The sequence below is a fragment of the Piliocolobus tephrosceles genome, chromosome 16 (assembly GCF_002776525.5).
Source record: "Piliocolobus tephrosceles isolate RC106 chromosome 16, ASM277652v3, whole genome shotgun sequence".
Lineage (NCBI taxonomy): Eukaryota > Metazoa > Chordata > Mammalia > Primates > Cercopithecidae > Piliocolobus > Piliocolobus tephrosceles.
The window spans coordinates 52,850,890-52,868,802 of NC_045449.1; positions in this window are offsets into that span (position 1 = coordinate 52,850,890).

Genomic DNA, 17,913 nt, shown 5'->3' on the forward strand with positions numbered 1-17,913 from the left:
CTCCAGTTTCTCTGCTCCGGGGAGTAACCGGGGCCTGGTCACCTCTTCATAGGCTCTGGTTGCTAAAGAGGCAGAGACTGAAAGATGAGTACAGATCGGGAGGAATGAAGAGGAGTTTTCAAGCAGATAGAAAGGGGTGTTGTGGCCATCGCTCTGGGCACAGAGAGGAGGGTGTCCTAGCGCAGCTCCGGCGTGGACTGGCTGTGGGAACCTGGGCAAGTCCCTGGCCCTCTCCAGGCTTCCGTTTTCTCATCTGTAAAGTGAGAGTGTTGGCTTCTGTGGCCACCAGCCTGAAGTTCAGACTCAAGCAGAAGAGACTGAAACACAGGGACACAGAGGTGGGCAAATCCCGCCACTACAAGACCATTCACTGTCTCCACCACAAGCCTGGCAGGGGCTGAGTCCTGTGGAGAGAGAAAAGGGCAGGGACTCAGACCCTGAGGCAGAATCCTCAGGTTTATGGGGGACCTCGGTTCTAGGAACTATGCTGAGGCCTTCACCTTGTGGTCACGCTGGATTCCTACAAACCTCCCACTTCACAGAGGAGGAAACAAACCACAGAGAGGCTTTCCCAGGAAAAGGAATGCCCAACAGACCAGCACCTGCCCCGTGCAGCGCACCATGCGGGGGCTTCACGTGCGCTATCTTGCCAAGCTCTCTAAGCCCATCTGAGGACAACACTGTTTACGATGTTTTTTCATCTCTCACAGAGAAAGGGCAGCAAGAGGAGAGAAGTGACTTGCCCAAGGCCTCTGGGCTGGTGAAGCCAGAGCGGGCACTCCGACCTGGTAATCGGCCTGGACAGCTGGTGTTCCACCGGATCTGAGCCCCTCCCGCTACCCAGGCCTTCGTGCCAGTCAGGAACAGAGATTGGCCCTGGCCAAAGGGGGCTGGAGGTGCCTTCTCCTGCTCCAGCTGGTGGGATCTGTCCCAAACCCTGGGCCCACACTGGATTGGCTTCCTATGGCCTGTGGCAGTGAGTGCCAAGTGAAGGCCTTGACTCCCTGACCCAGCCAGTGTGCCCAGTCCGCTTGCCCCTCTGTCTGCCCTAGCAGTCAGAGGCAGCTGAGTGCAGGGGGCTGCAATGGCGCACCTCTCCTGGGGCCCGGGACCGCAGGGCTGGCAGCTGGCTGGGGATGGAACAACAAATGGCATCATCTGGCTTAGGAGGAGAATCTGGCCAGCTGTTTGGCTGTTCTGCAGGCACCACCCCCTGGTAGCCCCACTAGACACCCAGGCAGAGGCACAGCAGCTTGGACGCTGGTTCTTTCCACTCACGCCACATGTTCTAGATCATTCCTGTTGCCCTGGCTGAATGTAGATGTTTCTTTTCTAACTCTGCCCAATGTCACATTTATTCTTTTTTTTTTTTTTTTTTTTTTTTTTTTTTTGTGGCGGTGTTTCGCTCTTGTTGTCCAGGCTGGAGTGCAATGGCACAATCTCGGCTCACTGCAACCTCCGCCTCCCGGGTTTAAGTGATTCTCCTGCTTCAGTCTCCGAATTAGCTGGGATTATAGGCATCCACCACCATGCCCAGCTACTTTTTGTATTTTTAGTAGAGATGGGGTTTCATCATGTTGGCCAGGCTGGTCTCGAACTCATGACCTCAGATGATTCGTCTGCCTCCCATAGTGCTGGGATTACAGGTGTGAGCCACCGCACCCGACGTCTGGAATGCAGTGGCTCAATCTCAGCTCACTGCAACCTCCCCCTCCCAGGTTCAAGTGATTCTCCTGCCTCGGCCTCTTGAGTAGCTGGGATTACAGATGCCCACCATCAATGCCCAGCTAAATTTTATATTTTTAGTAGAGTTTCACCATGTTGGCCAGGCTGATCTTGAACTCCCAACCTCAAGTGATCTGCCTATCTCGGCCTCCCAAAGTGCTGGGATTACAGGTGTGAGCCACCTTGCCTGGCCCATATTTACTCTTGTTTATGCTTTTCCAGAAAGAGGTGAGGGCAACCAACCCTCACTCATTTTATTCCAATTTGGACTTGGGTCAGTATGATTCATCTGAAGGCCTCCATGCGCCTAATACTAGGCTGGCCTCTGGGGAAGCAAGGCAGGAGGGAGTCTTACCTTCCTTTGGCTATGCCCTGGGCTGGACAGAGATGATCAGAAAGATTGGCACCTGTAGGGCTTGAACAGAGTCCCAAGATGCCTTAAGCTGTGCCCTGAGTGGCCCTTCACACACTCACAGCCCATCCTCCTCTTTCCTTGGAGTCCCTCTTGTCACTACTTCTCTACCCCTTCCTAGAGCACTAAGGGAGGAGCAATCAGATTCCCCTCCCCAAGGTCCATATGTGCTTGCTTGGGAGAAAGTTGGGAGCCCAGGCAGATGTCAGCAGGAACGAAGTGAGCTGAGGGCGAACCCTGTAGTGTTATTTCAGACCACACAGCTGAGGTATCACAGGTTGGGGTGGGTTGTCCCAGAGGGAGACTCTGTGGGCAGAGGGTGGAGTTCTTCTGAAAGGACAAGACTTTCTCATTTTCTTTTCTCCCTCCCTCCCTCCCTCCCTCCCTCCCTCCCTCCCTTCTTTCCTTCCTTCCTTTCTTTTGAGACAGATTCTCACTGTGTTGCCCAGGCTGGAGTGCAGTGGTGCGATCTCAGCTCACTGCAGCCTCCGCCTCCCCGGCTCAAGTAATCCTCCTACCTCAGCCTCCTGAGTTCCTGAGTAGCGGGGACTACAGGTGCACACCACTATACCTAGTGAGTTTTGTAATTTTTGTAGAGATGGGGACTTGTTATGTTGCCCAGGCTGGTCTCAAACTCCTGGCCTCGAGTGATCCACCTCGGCCTCCCAAAGTGCTGGGATATCAGGTGTGAGCCACTGCACCTGGCATTACTTTCTCATTTTCAATCATCCTGGATGCAGTCAGCCCTCAAGTGAGAAGTGAGGACTTGGTAATGGCCTTAGAAGGGCCAGTTGTTTTCTCTGTCTTACTCTCAGGAGTAGAAGCTGAGACTAGGTAGAACGGGGGCTCGAGAGTGGTTAAGGGAGCTGTCTCTTGCAATGGGCTTGGCAATGAGGTGTCAGCTTGGCGTGTGACTGCTGAGGGCAGACCCATTCCATGTGAGCAGACTCTCACATCTGCAATTCCACGCCCAGCCGGTAATTCTCAACTGCTATCCTGAAGTCCTCAGCAAAGCTTGCTGGACTGGATCACCTGCCTCTGCTACCTCATGCAGATGGAGGGGACGGTCTGAGACCATGTTTGGGGTAGAGCAGGCCATGGTTTGTGGTGGTAGCTAAGGTGAGTAGACATCCAGATGGCACAGGGGAGCCCCTGAAGGGAGGTGTGGTGGCTGAAGCCAGGAGGCTGGAGGAGGGGATGTGGTCTAGCCAAGGTGGCCTAGAGGGACCTATGTACATGGCTCGGTGAAGATACTTTCTGTGCCCTCATAGACTAGGGACTCAGACCTCTGGAATTTTGCATTAAAGGCAAGTGTCCCAGGCCGGGACATGTGGGCTGTAGAGGACCTACTCGGGTTGGAAGCCCTGTGTGATCTTGAGCTGACTACACCCCCACATCCTCTCTCTGGACTTCCTTTTCCTCTCTGGACTGTTGTGACCACATGGGATGACAGGTGGGAAACAGCTTGAAAACAGTCTTCTCTAGACCCAGGCAAGGGGCTAAGTAGTGAACGGGAGAAGGAGTCATGGGGCTTGTGTATCAGGCACCCTGTGCCAAGCCTGTGCAGGGCAGAGGCCATGCAGCAATAGGAGTTCATGTCCAGCAGGGAGCGTATACAAACCTCAGAGGGAGGATAAGGGATGTAAACAAAGGATGGGCCCAGAGGGACAAGTAATGTGGGAAGTATGAGATGTCCCCAGGGAGACCATGCTGGTGGAGGGCCTAGAGGTGTGAGGTGCAGCCCTGAGCATTCTGAGGGTGGATGAAGTGGGGCAGGGTGCACACACATTAGGAATAGACCAGTCACCTTTATCACCTGGTGAGGGAGTGGGGAGGTGCGGGGAATCGGGTGGGAGAGCGGGGGGATGGGGCCGGAACTGGAAAGGCCCTCAGAGCTGAGCCAATCCAGTCCCCCTCCCCTCAGAACCCTGTGCCCTGTGACCCTCATCACCAGCACCCTCGGCTGGGCCCTGGGGAGTCCTGGGAAGAAGGAGGTTTCTACTGTCTGGGGGCAGCCAGGCCAGATTTGTGCAAAAATAACTCACCCTGAGCATCCTTCCAGAGATACTCGCTGGGAGTTCTGCAGGGTCCCTTGAGAGCTGGGGAGGAGAAAGAGCGGAAGCGGGAGTTCCAGCAGGACTTTGAAGGATGGGGGCAGTTTCTCCAAATGGGAGGAGGAGGGAGGTCAAAGGGCAGGTTTGGGCCAGTGTGGCGGCTCAGGCCTGTAATTGGCACTTTGGGAGGCCAAGGTGGGAGAATTCCTTGAGGCCAGGAATTCAAGACCAGCCTGAGCAACATAGCAAGACACCATCCCTACAAAAAGTAAAAAAAAAAAAAAAAAAAGTTACTTTTTTAGCCAAGTGTGGTGACACAGGCCTGTAGCCTTAACTACCTGGGAGGCTGAGATGGGAAGATCGCTTGAGTCCAGGAGTTCAAGACTGCAGTGAGCCATGATGGCACCACTGCACTCCTGCCTGAGTGATTGAGACTCTGTCTCTAATAAAGAAAATAAGTAACTATCTTGGTGGCTCACACCTGTAATCCCAGAGCTTTGGGAGGCTGAGGCAAGCGGATCACTTGAGGTTAGGAATTTGAGACCAACCTGGCCAACAAGGCCTGTCTCTACTAAAAATACAAAAATTAGCTGGGTGTGGTGGCGCATGCCTATAATCCCAGCTCCTCAGAGGGCTGAGGCACGTCAGTCACTTGAGCCCAGGAGGCAGAGCCCAGGTTGCAGTGAGCTGAGATCGTACCACTGCACTCTAGTCTGTAGAACAGAGAAAGACCCTATCTCAAAAAATAATAATATATAAATAAAATAATTTAAAAAACAAAAACAAAGGGCAGGTTTGGAGAGCTGTGGGATCAGTTTGGCTCTGCAGAGAGGTCAGTGTGTGGGGGTGTCCTGGGAGGAGGATCTGCTTGACGGGCTCAAGGCAGGCTGTGAGCTCTCTGAGTCTTGACACTCGCCCTTCTCTGAATGTTCTCTGTTCTCTTGGCTTCTGGATCTTTCCATGCACTGTTCCCTTGTCCTGAGATGCCTTTCCTTTCCAAACTTGCTGGACCAAAGCTTTGACCTTCAAGGTTCATTGTTTGCATTCCCAACTCTGTGAATTCCTTCTCTCCCACCCACTTTCCACCCCCTGGAGATTGACAGGTCCCAGCCCAGCGCCCACCTGTGTCATTGCCTCTCTGTTCCCTACTGGGATGGTCCATGGTCCTGTGTATCTCCTCCACAGATCATGTTCCCAAGGACAAGGACCCTCACTCAGGCCCTTAAACCTGACCAGGGCTCTGATGGTAGTTAATAGTTTATATGGGTTTGTTGACTTGAATGAAATCAATACAAAAATCTGTCCCTTGGCCGGGTGCAGTGGCACATGCCTGTAATTCCAGCACTTTGGGAGGCCGAGGCAGGAGGATCACTTGAGACTGGGAGTTTGAGACCAACCTGGGCAATACAGTGAAACCTTGTCTCTATTAAAAAAAAAAAAATTATGTCCCTTACCCCACTGCCAAAACTATAGGTGAGAAAACTAATATTTGGGTTGGACACAGTGGCTTATGCCTATAATCCCAGCACCTTGGGAGGCCAAGGCAGGCAGATCACTTGAGGTCAGGAGTTCGAGACCAGCCTGGTCAATATGGTGAAACCCCATCTCTGCTAAAAATACAAAAATTAACCAGGCATGGTGGCACACATTTGTAATCCCAGCTGCTCAGGCGGCTGAGGCACGAGAATTGCTTGAACCTGAGAGGTGGAGGTTGCAGTGAACTGACATAGTGCCACTGCACTCCAGCCTGGGTGACAGGGCGAGACCATGTCTCAAAAAGAAAAGAAAACTAGTATTTGAGAAAGGTCAAACAAGTGATACATTAACAGTCTTATTTAATTCGAATCTTTTCCCTAAACACAAGCAAGCAAAGAAACAAACCCTGAGCCTCCCCCAGTCCTCTCCATCCACTTGCTTCCTCAAATCCCCAAACCCAGTTGCTTCCTTGATTCTTATTTTTCCCTCACTCCCAATCCCCACATCCAATAACAGCTCATTCTACTGGGTCCAGCTTCATGCTTCCATCGTCTTCGCCCCATCTCCACTGCCCACCCCTGGACCTCTCATCATGCTCCTCCATCACCCCAGGAGTCTCCCACCTGGCCTCCTGGCTTCACTTAGGCCCCCTAAAATGCAGCTGCCACACAGCAGCCAGAGTGACCTTTTACAAACATAAATCAGACGATATCATCCTGTGTGTAAAATCCTTTGTGACTTTTCCACACCTATTCCTTACTCCGGGCAACTCCTGCCCTCTGTTCACCTCCTCTGTTCCTCGAAAGCATGAGTGCCATCCTGTCAGGATGCTGCTCCCTGATCTCCCCATGGCTGGCTCCTTCTCACCAGGCAAGTCCCAGGTCAAATATTATACCCCTGCGAAAGGCCTTCTAAGGCCTTCTTTCATCACCCAATTGGACATAAACCCCAGCCACTCTCGCTGTGGCAAAGAAAATCAAGACAGGCTGTGTGCGAGAGAAGACTCAAAATTTTAGTGGCTTAAGCAAGATAGAAGTTTATTTCTTGACTGGGCGCAGTGGCTCACACCTGCAATCCCAGCACTTTGGGAGGCCAAGACAGGCGGATCACTTGAGGTCAGGAGTTTAAGACCAGCTTGGGGAACATAGTAAGACCCTGTCTCTATTTTTTTTTTGAGACAGAGTCTTGCTCTGCAGGTAGCAGGAAGGGGTAAAGAGGAATGTGTTCCCTTTCTTTATTTTATTATTTTTTGAGATGGAGTTCACTGTTGTTGCCTAGGCTGGAGTGCAATGGCACGATCTTGGCTCATCGCAACCTCAGCCTCCCGATTCAAGCGATTCTCCTGCCTCAGCCTCCTGAGTAGTTGGGACTATAGTCATGCGCCACCATGCCCGGCTAATTTTGTTTTTTAGTTTAGTTTTTTTTTTTTTTTGAGACGGAGTCTCACTCTGTTGCCTAGGCTGGAGTGTGGTGGTACAATCTCGGCTCACTGCAACCTCTGCCTCCAGGGTTCAAGCGATTCTCCTGCCTCAGCTTCCTTAGTAGCTGGAACCACAGGCTACACGCCACCACAACTGGCTAATTTTTGTATTTTTAGTAGAGATGGAGTTTCTCCATGTTGGTCAGGCTGGTCTTGAACTCCTGACCTCAGGTGTTCCACCGGCCTTGACCTCCCAAAGTGCTGGGATTACAGGCGTGAGTCACTGCATCCAGCCTGTGTTCCCTTTCTTTAAGGGTATTTCCCAGAGGTTGCTTCTGCTTACATCCCATTAACCCAGACTCAGTTCCATGGCTACATTTAGCTTCAAGGGAGCCTAGGAAATGTAGCCTTTATTCTGGGAAGTTCTGTGTTCTATTCCACCGGAAGAAGAGGAGAATGGAAATTAGACGGCCCCTAGTAATCTCAGCCAGAATGATATCATCATATCACCTATTAAATTATCTTTTCCCTATCAGCCGACAATTTCCTTTCTTTTCTTTTCTTTTCTTTTTTTTTTTGCGATTCTCCTGCCTCAGCCTCTTGAGTAGCTGGGACTACAGGCACCCCCCACCACGCCTGGCTAATTTTTGTATTTTTAGTAGAGACGGGGTTTCGCCATATTGGTCAGGCTGGTCTCGAACTCCTGACCTTGTGATCCACCCGCCTCGGCCTCCCAAAGTGCTGGGATTACAGGCATGAGCCACTGTGCCCGGCTGACAGTTTCTTATTTAATTATTTGTTTATTATGATCTATGGCTGTCTCTAGAACGTAAGCTTAATGGGGGCAGGTCCTTTGCCATCCTTGTCTGTCATCATGTTGCCAGTGCCTAGGCACAGAGCCTGACGAAGGCGGGCTCTACATTTTTACTGAATGAATGATTGAATGTCTCCCCACAATAATGACGTGAGAATGCATTCTCGTTCCCATCTTACACGTAGGGAAAATGAGACTCAAAGAAATTAAGTAACTTGCCTAAGGACAGTTGGCAGTAGGGCCAAGATTTGAACCTTGCTCTCTGTGGCTCCAGCACTCTTCAACACTTTCCACTTCACATGCTGGCTCCCCTGATGTCTCAGCTCCACCTTGGATCAAGTTAGATGCCAGGAAACTTGGCTGGGTGTGGTGGCTCATGCATGTAATCCCAGCACTTTGGGAGGCTGAGGCAGCAGGATTCCTTGAGCTCAGGAGTGCGAGACCAACCTGGACAATAGAGGGAGATCCCATCTCTATTAAAAAAAAAAAAAAAAAAAAAAAAAGGAAAAGAAGAAGGCAGGAGGCAATCACCCGGAATCTCTTAGTGCGATTTCCCTGGGAAATTCCACCCCAAGTTCTCACTAATATCATGCCTATAGCCTCTAATGGGATCAACATAATACCTTGTTGTTTGGGAAGAGTTTCTGTAACCTTCCTGCCAATCAACAGGTGAGGATGTCACATAGAATCCATAAAATCAATCCTGCTGGAAGTAAGTACCGGATACAGTCTGAAACTCCGGATGAACTGATAGGTTTATTTGTTTCAGACAAGGCAGGGCCATGTAAGTCATCAGGTTTCCCTTTTTACTTTGGCTGCTAGGAAACTTAGAATTTTAAGTAAGCATGCAGAACCCAGAGGCAGCCCCAACCTCAGGTAAAGTGCTGTAATGAACAGAATGTATGTGATTTGGAACCAGGGAGCCTAAACTTGAGTCTAAGCCAATGCTCCTGTGAGCGAGACATTCAAACTTCCCTGGACCTTAGAACTGAGGTGATAAACACATAACTCCTCCGTCCCAGGGCTGTTAAGAGGGTTAAGTGAGCTAATGTATTGGCAAGCTCTTTAGAAATGATTTGATGCTGCAGAGATGGTCAGCTCATGTCACATGTGGTCACAGGGTACACTCAGCTCACAGGGGCTGAACTGTAGCTTCTCATGCCCCAGGAATTATTGAACAAGAGAATGAAGTGGTCAGGGAAGGCTTCTAGGAAAAGACACCTCAAAGGATGGGTAGAACCCTCTGATGGAGAAAATTTGACAGTCATTCCTGTACCCTGTAATGCTGACCTCCCAGGTCACCTCTAATTCCCATTCTGGCCTGCATCTTCCTATCCTTTTAGGTACCCTCTAACCATTACTAATCCCACTGTCTAGCTTCTGTCCCCAGGGGTGAAAATCAGCCCATGGGTGGATAGAGCTGCCCTCAGATGGCTCACAAGTTTCCAGAGACCCAGGGGTTCAAAATGACCAAGTCAACCAGCAATTACTATTCCTTTATTCGTTCAACACCTGCTCACATGGTCGGGGTGGTGGCTCATGCCTGTAATCCCAGCCCAGCACTTTGGGAGGCCCAGGCAGGTGGATTGCTTGAGCCCAGGAGTTTAAGACCAGCTTGGTCAACATGGTGAAACCCCATTTCTACAAAAAAATATAAAAATTAGCCAGGTGTGGTGGTGCACACCTGTAGTCCCAGCTACTAAGGAGGCTGAGGCAGGAGGATCACCTGGGCCCAGGAGGTCGAGGCTGCAGTGAGCCATGATCACGCCACTGCACTCTGGCCTAGGTGACAGAGCAAGACCTTGTCTCAAAACAAAAACAAAAACTCTAGCTCACACAAGGGTCACCAAAGAGCATTTAGATGCTTGAGGGGATGGATATCCCATTCTCCATGATGTGCTTATTTCACATTGCATGCCTGTACCCAAGCATCTCATGTACCCCATATATGTACCCCATAAATATATATACCTACTATGTGCCCACAAAAATTAAAATTAAAAATAGTTGAGCCTGGGCGCGGTGGCTCATGCCTGTAATCTCAGCACTTTGAGAGGCTGAGGCAAGTGGATCACCTGAGGTCAGGAGTTTGAGACCAGCCTGGCTAACATGACAAAACCCCGTCTCTACTAAAATACAAAAATTAGCTAGGCTCGGTGGCAGGCACCTGCAATCCTAGCTACTCGGGAGACTGAGGCAGGAGAATCACTTAAACCTGGGAGGCAGAGGTTGCGGTGAGCCAAGATTGTGCCTTTGCACTCCAGCCTGGGCGATGAGAGCGAAACTCCATCTCAAAAAAAAAAAGGATAGTTTAGTCTTGGAAAAAGCCAAGGATGAGAGGCTGGATCACAAAGACCATCCTCAATGAGGGGTGCTGTCTTTACTGTCAGCCTGTACTCAATCTTCCTAAAACTTGAAGGAAGTAGGGTACAGAGAGGTGAAGTAAATTCCCCGAGGTCACACAGCTCATAAGCAGCAGAGCTGGATTGGGACTGGGGATTTGCACACTGAAGCTTGGGATGGGGGTAGGGAGGGGAAACTCTCCAGGAAATGGCTCTTCTCAGTCGGTGAAATTTCGAGGTCAAACCGGCCGGAGGGAGCCAGGCTCTGGCGGGACTGCAGCAGACCGGAAACCACAGCCGACTAAGACTGACCTTGGCCTGTAGGGCTGGCTGGGTAGGGCGGGGACAGCCTTGGTTCCCAGCCCTGATTCACTACGTCATTGGAGTCGGTGGTTGAAGCCCTCAGCTCTGTCTACTCAGGCTTAGGTGATGGGAATGCAGGCCTGACATAGGGGGGCGCCTGGAAGGGCGTGCATGCAGGTGCAGAGAACCTGCAGGGTGTGGGACCCGTGTGGGGAGAGTACCTATCTTATGTCTCGGGGGGAATCTATGCTGGGGAGCCCTGTGGAGGAGGACCTATGCTGGCAGCCCCCTCTTCCTCCCCTGACCCTGCACTCTTAGCTCCCTCCCACTTCTGACCCTTCCAGCTGTTCCCTGTGGCCTCAGGGTAAAGTCCAAATTCCTCCACCTGACGTGGCCTCTGCTGTGAACTTGCTCTCCATCCCCAGCCTGCCCTACTGGTCCTGTCTCTGCACACTCCCTTAGCTTCATTCACTTTAAAATTGAGCTCAGGCCTCTCTGCAGTCCAGCTTCCACTCCTTCTTCGACTTGGACCTGGTGTGGAGGACTGGCTTTCCTCTCCTCTCTCCTGAAACCCGTCGGACCTCTGCCATGCATGCCTCCCCTTCCTCTAAGTCCTGAGGACCCACCCGTGACTCAGTCATCCTCTGCTTTCAGGGCAGCAGGCACACAGTGGCTCAGAACAAGGTGTGATGGGGGCTGACTGCCTGAGGCCGCTGCTGGGGAAGCTGCCTCCGCACCGCCCTAGCCCCCAGCAAGACATGACCCTTTGAAATACCCAGAACCACAGAGCAACCTCCTCTGCTGTGGGGTAAAGGTAGAGGTCAGGGGTCAGCCACAGGCAGCATCCCAGGGGCCATCAGAGGGCCCCTGATGCCTGGAGCCAGGGTAGGGAGGTGCTGTGTCTAGAAGGGTACACTTGGGCTCCCATGGACAACATTGGCTGTGTGAAAGGAACCCGAGCATTAAGGAGTGGTTCCCCCACCCCTGCTGTGCACTTGATTTAAAGCCAACCAAACACTGTTAAAATATGAATCCCTGGCCAGGTGCAGTGGCTCACGCCTGTAATCCTGGAACTTTGGGAGGCCGAGGTGGGCAGGTCACTTGAGGTCAGGAGTTCGAAACCAGGCTGGCCAACAAGATGAAACCCTGTCTCTACTAAAAATACAAAAAAATTAGCCAGGCATGGTGGCACACACCTGTCATCCTAGCTACTCTGGAGGCAGAGGCAGGAGAATTGCTTGAACCCAGGAGGTGAAAATTACAGTGAGCCGAGATGGCACCACTGCACTCCAGCCTGGGCGACAGAGCAAGACTCCGTCTGAAAATAAACAAACAAATAAATAAATAAATAAAATAGGAATCACTGCAGCTGTGAATCCACATCAACCCAAAACAGCAGCAAGTGACTGGACCACCCACACTCCTGGCTAGGCCTGGGCTGAGCCAGGAAGGGGGAGCAGCGGGGTGAGTGGAGGTAAAGGGAAAGAGAGTCCCTCTCGTGCCAACGTGCCTGCGTGTCCTAGGGCATGTCTGTATGACAAGGCAGTGGCTGGTGCGCCCAAGGGGGTGAGGATGGCATTGTTGGTGATCGACTCCCATCTTCCCTCTGGCTTGCTCCTGTCTTGCCTCCACTACAAATACCCTGGTTCCTGGGTCGTCTCGGTGGCTGACCCAACCTTCCTCAGGGCAGGTAGCTCCTCTTGTCAGTCCTGGCCTCCCATCCGAGCCCATGAGGGCACCTTCCTTGTTGGAAAAACTCTATCTATGTCTGTGCTGGAGGAGGGAACAGATGGTTCCCCCAGAAAAGGGCCAAGCCTCCCTTGGGGAGCAGCTCAAACCCTTCTTGGTCTCTCCTATCTGCTAAGCCAGATATCTGGGGCCTCCACCTGACAGCTGATGGCAGGGTCTGTCACAGGGCCAGGGCTATGGGTGTATCCCCCACTGTGTGTGTGTTTGGCAGGGCAGGTAGGGGAGCAGTTAAGCCAATGGCTTTGGGAGGGTCTGGTGTCTTACTAGTTGTGCGACCTTGAATAAGTTCCCAGAGGTCTCTAAAGTCAAGTTCTTCATCCTTATGGCCAGGCATGGTGGCTCACGCCTGTAATCCCAGCACTTTGGGAGACCAAGGTGGGTGGATCACCTAAGGTCAGGAGTTCAAGACCAGCCTGGCCAACATGGTGAAACCCCATCTCTACTAAAAATACAAAAAATTAGCTGGGTGTGGTGGCGGGTGCCTGTAAACCCAGCTACTTGAGAAACTGAGGTAGGAGAATTGCTTGAACCTGGGAGGTGGAGGTTGCAGTGAGCTGAGATTGCACAACTGCACTCCAGCCTGGGCGACAGAGAGACTCCATCTCAAGAAAAAAAAAAAAAAAATTCTTCATCCTTAACACCCAGCCTCCTAGAGAGGATGTGCTGGTAGGTGACATTGCACAGGCAGCCCTTAGCACAGCTCCATGCACACAGTTAAGCTTGATAAATAGCTGCTATTGTCACTTTTAGGAGAAAACCCCATTGAGCATGGGGGCTGCTGTGGGAGCCTTCCCTGTTCTGGGCCCTGAGACCAGGGACCTCTGCCACCTTCAGGATGCTCTGGGCAGGGAGTTAGATACCCAAAGTCCTGGCTGATGGAGTAAAAACCCCTTTGGGCCCCAAACCCCTGGCCCTGGCTTCTCCTCCTTTGTGGACTTTCCCAAGTAGGGGACTTGAGAAGCCCACCCCCAATCCCAGCAGGAAGGTTGAGCTCCGGGGAGACCTCATAGGGAAAACCCCAGAAATGTCTATTCCTCCTCTATGCCTCAGTCTCCCTTTGTGGTGGGAGGTCAAGCAGACCCCAGCTGACTCCACTCAGACTCAGCTGTCCCTCCGAGAGCCTGTAGAAGGACAAAGAGCCCCGAAGTCCAAGATCCCCCATCCTTCTGGCTCCTTGTTTCTTTCTTTCTTTCTGTTTTTAGTGACTTGGTCTGGCTCTGTCATCCAGGCTGGAGTACAGTGGTGCAATCACAGCTCACTGCAGCCTCGAACTCCTGGGCTCAAGCGATCCTCCCACCTCAGGCTCCCAAGTAGCTGGGACCACAGCCACACACCACCATGCTAGGCTAATTGTTGTTGTTGAGACCAAGTCTCCCAATATAGCATAGGCTGGTCTGGAACTCATGGACTCAAGTGATCCTCTCACTTCGGCCTACCAAAGTGCGGGGATTAGGAGAGTGAGCCACCTTTCCCAAGCTCCTCTTGTTTTTTTTTTTGGTTTTTGGGTTTTTTTTTTTTTTTTTGAGACGAAGTCTCACTCTGTCATCCAGGCTTGAGTGCAGTGGTACAATCTCAGTCACTGCAACCTCTGCCTCCTAGGTTCAAGTGATTCTTCTGCCTCAACCTCCCAAGTAGCTTGGATTACAGGCATGTGCCATGATGCCTGGCTATTTTTTAAAATTTTTAGTAGAGAAGGGTTTTTGCTGGTCTTGAACTCCTGACCTCAAGTGATCCACCTGCCTAGGCTTCACAGAGTGCTGGGATTACAGGTGTGAGCCCCCATGTCCTGCCACCTCTTGTTTCTTTCTGAATAGACCTTGGAGCAGCCAATCAGGACCCAGAGCCGCAGGACTGCCTCTGCACTGGTTAATTTCAACTGGCTCTGGGTCCCTGGTGTTGAAGGAGCCCTGGGTGGGGTTGGGTGGGGAGTAGAGACTGGTGTCTATGGGGCCCAGGCTCCTATCTCAGAACCCGGTGCTGTCAGCTGAGAGACTTGGGAGGGGCCATTATTAACCCATCTTGCTTTGCAGGAAACATACTGGTTCTGATGTCAGCCTTGGGGTGGGGCTCAGTTTCCAGTCTGTGCCTCAGTTTATCCTTTGGAAATAGGAAGAATGGAGTTTCCTAGCCTCCACTTTGAGAAGATGGGGGAAGTTGGTTCATTTATTCATTCAGGTAGTCAATCTACAAACATTTATTTTGAACCCACTCTGCACCACCCATGTGTCAGGCACCGCGCTAGGCACCTGGGGATACAGAAATTTGAAACCCAAGCTGAGGGACCTGGAAGCCTCCAAGCCTAGGGGAGAGTAAACACACCCAATCCTGGGTCTGTGCAGAGAGAAGCAGCATCCCAGAGCCTATAGGAGCCACTCATGCACCAAGTTACACATCATTTTGGCCAGCAAATCCCAGGAATTAGTAGGGATTTCCTCCTGTGATTTAGCAGAGAGGTAAACGTGCTGGAAGCCTGGTAGCAGGTGTGTCAATGATGAAATGAGCCAGCAGTTTGGTGGCTCCTGCTATTCCTTCTTCATCTCAGACAGGAAGGCCTGGAGGGTAGATGCCACGAAGGAGTGCCAGTAGCTGTGATGTATAAACACCTGTCTTCTGCCTCATCTGCCCAGCAGACCCTGGATTTGCAGGACCCTACCGTGGGGGTGTTTGCTCACACCAGGACTCTTCGCCACTGGAGGCCACTGACCACACTAAATGTGGCCCCACATCCAGATGTTAATCTCTAATACATTTCCACTCAAAGGAAATAAGATTCTTAGGATGATAATAGATTCTCTGTCTTGGGGTGTGAAAAAGAAAGTCAGGTCCTGGTATAGTGGCTCACGCCTGTAATCCCAGCACTTTGGGAGGCTGAGGTGGGAGGATTGCTTGAGCCTAAGAGGTTGAGACCAGCTGGAGCAACATAGTGAGCCACTGTCTCTACAAAAAATTTAAAAATCAGCTGGGCGTGGCTAGGCGCAGTGGCTCAAGCCTGTAATCCCAGCACTCTGGGAGGCCAAGGTGGGGGGAATCACGAGGTCAAGAGATCGAGACGATCTTGGCCAATGTGGTGAAACCTCATCTCTACTAAAAATACAAAAATTAACTGTGTGTGGTGGTGCGCGCCTATAGCCCCGGCTGCTCAGGAGGCTGAGGTAGGAGAATCACTTGAACCCGGGAGGTGGAGGTTGCAGTGAGCTGAGATCACGCCACTGCACTCCAGCCTGGAGACAGAGCAAGACTTCGTCTCAAAAAAAAAAAAAAAAAAAAAAAAAAAATTAGCTAGGCATGATGGTGTGTGGCTGTAGTCTCAGCTACTTGGAAGGCAGAGAGCGGAGAGCGGAGGCTCTATTGATCCTGGGAGGTTGAGGCTGCAGTGAGCCATGATTGCGCCAGTGCACTCCAGCCTGGGCAACAGAGTGAGACCCTGTCTTAAGACAAAAAAAAAAAAACCCAGAAAATCAGGATGTGACTTGGAAATCTGGTTGATCCCAGGAAGCAAGAAAACTTTCAAGGATGTCAGAGGCAGTGTTGATAAGTCCATTGCTGGGCAGAGATCGTTTGAGCATCAGCAAGACAAAGAGAATTAGGCTAACCTGAAATAAACCAGGAAACCATCAGGGCCAGACAGACAGAAGGGCTCGAGGGTCAAAACATGCTTGTAATCATGGACAGGTCTCTGCGGGATCAGCGGGGTGAGGGGATGGGGCATGAGATGAAGGCAAAAAGCAAGCAAGGACAGAAGAGACACCTCTACTTTAAAGAGAGTTTAGGGCCAGGTACAGTGGCTCACGCCTGTAATTCCAGCACTTTGAGAGGCCAAGGTGGGCGAATCACTTGAGGCCAGGAGTTCAAGAACAGCTTGGCCAACATGGTGAAAACCCATCTCTACGAAAAATATAAAAATAAGCTGGTGTGGTCAGGCGCGGTGGCTCACGCCTATAATCCCAGCACTTTGGGAGGCTGAGGCGGTGGATCATGAGGTCAAGAGATCGAGACCATCCTGGCCAACATGTGAAACCCTGTATCTACTAGAAATACAAAAATTAGCTGGACGTGGTGGCTTGCACCTGTAGTCCCAGCTATTCGGGAGGCTGAGGCAGGAGAATTGCTTGAACCCAGGAGGCGGAGGTTGCAGTGAGTCGAGATCGCACCACTGCACTCCAGCCTGGTGACAGAGGGAGATCCTGTCTCAAGATAAAATTAAATTAAATTAAATTAAATTAAATTAAATTAAAAATAAAGAGAGTTTGGAAGTTTACCATCATAAAGAAGCCCTCAGTTTGTGAGATAACCAGATTTAGTATGTTTCAAATAATTTTATTGGTGTATGCTTTGTCAATTGTTTAGGGTGGCCAGGCATTGTGGCTCATGCCTGTAATCACAACACTTTGGGAGGCCGAGACGGGAGGATCACTTGAGCCCAGGAATTTGAGACCAGCCTGGCCAACATGACGAAACCCTATCTCTACAAAAAATACAATATATTAGCTGGGCACGGTGGCATGCACCTGTGGTCCCAGCTACCAGGGAAGCTGAGGTGGGAGAATTGCTTGAACCTGGGGAGGTCGAGGCTGCAGTGAGCCGTGATTGTGCCACTGCATTCCCATCTCGGTGACAGAGTGAGGCCCTGTCTCAAAAAAAAAAAAAAAAAAAAAATTGTTGGGCGGGTGCAGTGGCTCATATCTGTAATCCCAGCACTTTGGGAGGCCGAGGTGGGTGAATCGCCTGAGGTCAGGAGTTCGAGACCAACCTGGCCAACATGGTGAAACCCCATCTGTATTAAAAATACAAAAATTAGCCGGGCGCGGTGGCTCAAGCCTGTAATCCCAGCACTTTGGGAGGCCGAGACGGGCGGATCACAAGGTCAGGAGATCGAGACCATCCTGGCTAACCCGGTGAAACCCCGTCTCTACTAAAAAATACAAAAAACTAGCCGGGTGAGGTGGCGGGCGCCTGTGGTCCCAGCTACTCGGGAGGCTGAGGCAGGAGAATGGCGTAAACCCGGGAGGCGGGAGGCGGAGCTTGCAGTAAGCTGAGATCCGGCCACTGCACTCCAGCCTGGGCGACAGAGCGAGACTCCGTCTCAAAAAAAAAAAAAAAAAAAAAATACAAAAATTAGCTAAATGTGGTGGCGGGTGCCTATAATCCCAGCTACTCGTGCCTCAACCTCCTGAGTAGCTGGGATTACAAGATTACAGGCAGAAGAATTGCTTGAACCCTGGAGGCAGAGGTTGCAGTGAGCCGAGATAGCGCCACTGCACTCCAGCCTGGGTGATAGAGTGAGACACTATCTCAAACAAACAAACAAAAAACCAGGCACAGTGGCTCATGCCTGTAATCCCAGCACTTTGGGAAGCTGAGGTGGGCACATTACAAGGTCAAGAGTTTGAGACCAGCCTGGCCAACATGGTGAAACCCCGTCTCTACTAAGAATACAAAAATTAGCCGGACATGGTAGCAGGTAATCCCAGCTACTCGGGAGGCTGAGGCAAGAGAATCGCTTGAACCTGGGAGGCATAGGTTGCAGTGAGCTAAGATTACACTGCTGCACTCCAGCCTGGGCAACAGATCAAGACTCCGTTTCAGAAAAAAAAAAAAAAATTGTTTAAGGCATTTAA